We start from the raw sequence: 6718 nt of genomic DNA, 5'->3' as shown, positions 1-6718 counted from the left end.
TATCTGTTTTTTTCTTTTTCTATTTTTATAATAAAAAAATTATAAATAGATCTAAGAACACAAAAATTAAATACATAACATCTAAGACCATAACAACTAATTAATTAGTTAGTTTTGATGAATAACATAGACTAAGTTATAATTAACTCATCACTAAGCTTCACATAAGAGACCAAAACATTTATGTATGACTTGTTTTTGTTTTCAAAGTCTTGATTCAAATATAGATATGATAAAATCTTGTAAATTAAAAAAAGAAAAAACATAATAGTGGAAGATTTTGGTGATCGCGTAGATGGAACTAAGACAGAGGTAGTGCCCGTCAATTCCAGAGGTAGAGAGGTAGGTCCTACCCACCCACACTCAGTCACTCACTACCCCACTACCACCGGACAAGAAATGCCAATTTGGCAAACATTAAAGAAACCCAGCGAGCACGTTAAAGCAAAGTCTGTATCAGTAGGGTTTAGGGGACCAAAGCATCAAATCCAACCTCCCAACCTGTAGCCATCAAAGGCTGACCGTGGCGCACCCTAAACAATGTGCAGACAAAGATATCGCTCTCAATTGTGGTTATGTTTTGGCTCTCCTTGCTGTATAAGGGCACCCACATGAACAAATTAGAGGACACTACTCTTCTTCCTCTGCTGAAAGTATGAAACTGCCATCCATCCATCCATCCATCGTAGACTAAACAGTAGTGTGTAAATTAAGGACTACGTACCTGATCAAATGAGGGTAAGCTGGGCATTCTAGCATCATTTTAGTGCTCTGGCTGCAAATAAACTTATGGGGTCAGTTTGCTTCTTTCAAAAATCCTTTATGGAAGTCATCAATGGATTGGGATCTCCAAGAGAGAAGGATGTGAATGGATTCATCGAAGGATCATATATTCCTTTCCGGCCACTGATCAAGTGGCCATCAGGTACCATCCTGTACTTATATGTAATGTCATGGAGGGTGATAACTATTTAACACATTGATGTCAGGTCAAGTGGAACATGGTATAGAGCACATGATGTGGTTCTTGAAATTAAGATGGAATCGCAGTCACACGGTTAGGTCACCCAAGTGACAAGATGATGTTTATTTGAAAAAGATATTAAGCAACTGTAAATCTCACTTCCAAGTAACGGATCCTGGACCAGAGGAGAAATCAAGGGTTCTTGAATCTCAAATCCCAAACGTGGTGTTTAATAACGTGTTGCAGGGGTAAAAATAAATTAATTTAATGTTTTTTTAAATAAAAAAAATTAAAAAAACAAGTTGAACCACAAAAACAAACCCACCCAAAACGTTTTAATACTACCAATATTTCTATGTTTTTCCTTTATTATTTTATATATAGTTTTAGTGATCAAGCTGTATTGTTATCATTTTCGTAAATTAATATTATTTTTAATTAAGTAAAGGCATGCTATCAACATTTAAATTGGTTTGTTTGTGAATCTTTATCACTTTTTTTCTACAGATTGAAAATGAAATAATGCTGTAATATCGTGTGGTGAAGTTTATTTCCCGAACGACATTAATTTCAAGGATAAAAGTAAAAAACTACGTGTAATTTTGTAAGCTAATACTTGCTTCAACAAATATCATTATCTGTAGAAATTGATTTCTCCTAAGTAATATATATTTCCTCACAGAATTTCATAGGTCAAATGAAGCACCAAAACATTCATGGTTATGAATTTCATTTGAAGTATTTAACGACGACCGTTTTCTTTCTCTCTTTTGTTTTATTCCATTAGCATATGCTTTTTCTAAAACAGTAATTGATTATGTTGAAAGCTGATATCATTACGTAGTTAATTTGATTTGATTTGTTTGTAATTGTTTCTTGGGGGGAATCAATCTCTTGGTTAACCTGGGGTTAATAATATAGAAAAGCAAAAGCACATAGTTATAACGGGCAGTTCTATAATTATGATATTGCATGGTAACATGGGCCACAAAATATAAACTGGGAATGAAATTTACTGTAGGGGGTCAAACCTAGGCAGGGAACCCGAGAAGCAGGAATGGATGAACAAGCATGAAAAATTCCAGAGAGGTCCGAGTCATAAATGGTCTTTAAAGAATCTTCACCTCTAAAATTCCAAACCCTTTTAACACATGGTTAGAAGCTAGCTTGTGGACTGTTGCTTACGGAAGTTTCAGGTCCGGTGGGTCCTAGAGAATGTCGTGGGGGACAATTACAGTGTATTTTAAAGAGCGTGTCCTAGAAATAAATCATCTCTCTGTCGAGGAGAAAAGGGCTTGAGTGAGTCCAAATAGAGTGTCCAAAACGTTCGTAGATTCAATTCTACTTCACATAACTAATGATGGCTTACAGCAAGGTAATTTATGAGAGACTGAGATTATTAAGAAACCCAAGTTTTATTTTTGATTAAGATATCTTCGAACAAGCTCGAAATTAGTTTTTCAAATATAATGTTGTGGTTTGAGAGCAAGGACTTATTTAAATATTAAATTCTTCTTGAAATATTGTCCATGTCTTGAACTTATTTCAACAAAGACAACGTATGTAAGATGATTAGCATGTATTTGACATTTATGCTAGGAATCCAACAAGATAATTAAGCTCTTTCTAGCTCCTTAACCACTACGATTCAAATCGGATCAGATTATTAAAAAAAAAAGAACAAGAAGAAGCCATGAATCCTTAGATATTACTGATTCCAACATATCACTTAATGTAATAAAACAGGACAGGACTTTATGTGGCAGAAGGAGAGAACAGAAAACGTAAGAGGTGCTAAAAGAGAATTTCTCTCCTAAGCTGTCAACAGGTAATACATGAGCTTAATTTATTATAAGCAGCATTATTGAGGGATTTGTATAATCTTAAAATGTCATGGCTTCATAATTATGTCAATCTTAATGTTGATCTGCTTACGTTATCCAAATTCTCTAAAATTAATATAAGCTTTTTTTGCTGCTTCTGCTGCTGTTGCTGCTGCTGCCCATTATATAAAGAGATTAAAGAGAATGATGAACAGAATTATCATGTGTAGCAGATTATATTATTTTATCATTCCAGCTACTTAGGTGCTCTTTGAATTAATGAAAATAAATGTCGGCCCTTTCACATTGAATTCTTTGCCTTTCCCCTTCCTTGATTTTTTTTATTATTTCTTGGTACAGTACGAAATTCTTAATTTTTAATGAAGGTGGATACCTTTTTCCACAAAATTCAGCTCACCTACAGAGGCCAGGATCATCAGCTTGAAGCAGGAAATCGAGTCGCTTTCACTACAAGCCCAAACCATTTTGTAATGGGCCATTTACAGTCACATGTGCTATAATCCCAGGAGGATCTTTTTGGGCTCTCAAACGTATAAAACTAAGCTTCGGCCTTTTTAGGTCTCTTAATGGGTCTCATAAACTCGTAGCCCAGTCCATAAAGGCAAAATCCATGATAAAGAACAATGACTTTACTCTTATGCATTTTCTTTTTCCTGAAGCTGCCGCCTGGTAATTTTTGGTCATTTGACGTTCAAAAAATCTTCTTGGAGAATTACCTTGCACCTTAATTTTGGATTATTTTTAATAAATTTATGCCAAATTTAGAGCTAACTTCTATAGATGGTAAAAATACATGCCTCATTAAAAATCTCCATACCCTCACCCCAATTAGAGATAGTAATTTAATTCAAATTCAATACATATCGATAGAAAATATATGATTGATATTTTTTTTAATAATTACTTGATAGATAATATATATCGAATATGATATAGATATTATTAAAATTGACTGGATACATACTTCAATCTAACCCAAAATATATATTTATATTATATAGGTATATTTATAGAACATTTAGATTTTTTTAATACAATATGATATATATATATATATATATATATATATATATATATATATATCTCATAATTAGCATAAAACACACACTTTAAATATATATTAATTATTTTATTTTTTATTAAATAATAGTAAGATAATTAATATTTATATGGATGCCCAAAACCCGATGGTTATTGATATCTAAGTATTTTTTATCCCATAAATTATGAATAGAAAATGAATATAAAAAAATCTGACTCGCTGATGCTCATTTTCACCCTTAACTCCAACCAAGGAAAGCTAATATAATTGAAATTATCTCGTATGAAGGTGGGTATCAATGAAAAAATCCAAGTGTAAGCTGGTTTTAAGATGGGTATACTAACCTTGGATATGTTTTGTCTTCAAAGTGTAAGAGCTTGTTTGGTAGTGTTGTTACATGTGCTTTTTAAATAACTTTTCATATCGAAATACATGCTAATGATTTTTTTTATTTTTAAAAAATTATTTTTGATATCAGCACATTAAAATAATCCAAAACATACAATACATATTAAATTTTAATAAAAAAAAATTTAATTTTTTTAAGAACTTAGTTTGCACCGTGTTCCAAACGATGTCTAAGTGGTTTTACAAACCTCTTGTCCATTTAGATAGCATTTGTTTTTAGGTTTACAGGGAAAACTATATCATATGTAATCCACGAAAGATATTTGGTTTTAGTAAGGTTAATCTAAGAAAAATATGTAAAAGTAATCATGTCTAAATCACTATAATTAAATGATACTTTTTAGTGTCAGTCAAAGCTATCTGGAAAAAAAAGTTCAAGTACGAGTATTTATTTCTTTCAAATTTTATTTTTCCTGGATAAATGTTTCAATATAATTAACAAAAACATCAAGGAGAAGAAGAAGTTATTGTAGTTCTAAGAATAAATCAGTATTCATTGGTTTGATGAAATTGCTCCAGACTCAAAAAAAAAAAATTAAACTTGACATTAAGAGAAATATTGTCTTTTCAACATGGTATAATTATCTCAGCAAGTTCTGCAGGGTTAGGTTAGTATTTTTTTTCGTAAAATTATTGATTTACCTTTACAATAAAAAAATAAAATGCCTTTCAATCAGGGTGTTATTGTTTTTTTAATATATTTTTTTAAAATAATAAAATTGTTTTGTTGGTGTTAAAGACAAAATCAATTTAACTCTTTCACAATGATTTTTTTTTGTCTTTTTATATTATCTTTATTGTTAATTTAAAGATTACTAGGAAAATTATTGTAATTTATCATATATTAAATATTATTTAAAAAACATGTTGGTGAACGTGTCAGCAAGTGTATAGCTCCACGTTCTTTGAACAGTTTATGCAAGGTTATCCAGCCATTAAATACCGCCTTTCACAATAGTTTTTAAAATGTCCTAATGCCCCCTCCACTATGAGGTGACGTGTGCACCATACATGCCTTTGATTTACCATCACCAACTATTTTTTTTTCATTTCTCTCTTTTCTTCTTGAATTTAGTGCCAACCCTTACAAAAAGTTAGGTCAGCCCCTGCAATTTATTTTTTCTTCACATTTAATCCCTATTTTTTAAAATTTTAAATAATTTATTAAATTATAAATATTTTTAATTTCACCCGGCCTTACCATTTTTATTCTTTCAAATTTGGTCCTTATTTTTTTTGGGATCATTTTCTAGATTTTTTTTTTCAATTTCATCCTCCTTATATTTTTTTCTATCAAATTTGATCCTCATTTTTTTCGTTATCTTTTCTGTTTTAGCAAGTTTTTTTATTGATTTTTTTTCACAATTTCATTCTTCAAAATTAAATTAGTTGGGAATTAAACTTCGTAATTGAACACGAGTCTAGGATTTTATAGGTTGTGAGTTTTACATATTAGATCAGATTTAGAAGGATCGTCAAGGTTTACTTAATTTTTTTAAAAGGGCAATTTATATATTTTTAAGAGCAAAAATAAAAAACCCTTTCAACTACAAGGACTAACATGAGATTTTAGGAGGGGTTTTGTCTAGGGGTAATAAAAAAACCCGAGAAATCAATTAAACAGAAAAAACTAAAAAATTAATAATTAAAAAAACTGAACTGAAAAAAATCTAAATTAATTAATTAGAACACTCAAAATAAATTTTAATTTAATTTGTTTTCAATTAAATCAAACCGAATCACACCAGTTTAACTGGCAGTTTAAACAAAAAGAGGAGTATGAATACCCCACCCCCCAACTTTCTTTCTATCTGCCTCTCATGTCTTCCTGGTCTCAACCCTTAAGTAGCAACCCCCAAGCCCTCTCTCATCTCCGATCTCCTCCATCACGATCTCTTCTCTTTCTTAACCCAAAAGACCACTTATGAGAGCAAGCAAGGAGAGAGGGCCAAGTCAAAATCTCATAAGAGAAAAAAGAATAGACAAGAGCCTATTCAATTAGTCAAAAAGCTAGATTAAGAAAGTTGCGTCCAATAAAGCTTCTCCCTGTGTAGACCTGTCTTTTTTGGCTTAGCTGACCATGGTTGCCTAAGGTTCGATTCTGAGATTTGAAGAGAGTCTTGAATCCCATTTCTGCTACTTTAGCTATATGCGTAACACATCGAATTCTAGGCTTATAGGCTTTGAATCGAACTTCTTTTTCCTTGGCGAAGAAAGCTTATTCGTCTATGAAAGTGATAAGTGAAGAAATGAAATTCTTGTATTGATCCATACTTGCTTCCCCTTCGTTAATTACATTTTTATTTAGATTTTTTTGATAGGTGCCGAATGATTTTCAAACCTTTTCTCTTTAAGTAGTTAAATTGTTCATCACTTTGCGTGAATAACTCTTGATATTGTCATATATGATTCTAACTTAGTTTTGAGAGTGTTTCATCTTTGAATTCTATCCAATGAGAT

The 6718-nt window shown here is 31.3% G+C and overlaps 1 long non-coding RNA gene across 2 annotated transcripts; it reads left to right on the top strand.

Moving 5' to 3' along the window:
* The first annotated feature begins 628 nt into the window (after positions 1–628).
* LOC133699143 (uncharacterized) lies at positions 629–3375 on the top strand. 2 transcript variants are annotated; one of them, XR_009843241.1, is made up of 2 exons: positions 629–2792; positions 3148–3375. It is a non-coding gene; the product is annotated as an uncharacterized LOC133699143 (long non-coding RNA). The 2 variants fall into 2 exon arrangements; XR_009843240.1 differs by lacking the exon at positions 3148–3375 and adding an exon at positions 2980–3098.
* Positions 3376–6718: the final 3343 nt, after the last annotated feature.

The sequence above is a fragment of the Populus nigra genome, chromosome 7, assembly GCF_951802175.1.
Source record: "Populus nigra chromosome 7, ddPopNigr1.1, whole genome shotgun sequence".
Classification (NCBI taxonomy): domain Eukaryota; kingdom Viridiplantae; phylum Streptophyta; class Magnoliopsida; order Malpighiales; family Salicaceae; genus Populus; species Populus nigra.
The sequence above is the reverse complement of the archived record's forward strand: the minus strand, read 5'-3'. Positions and strand labels throughout refer to the sequence as shown.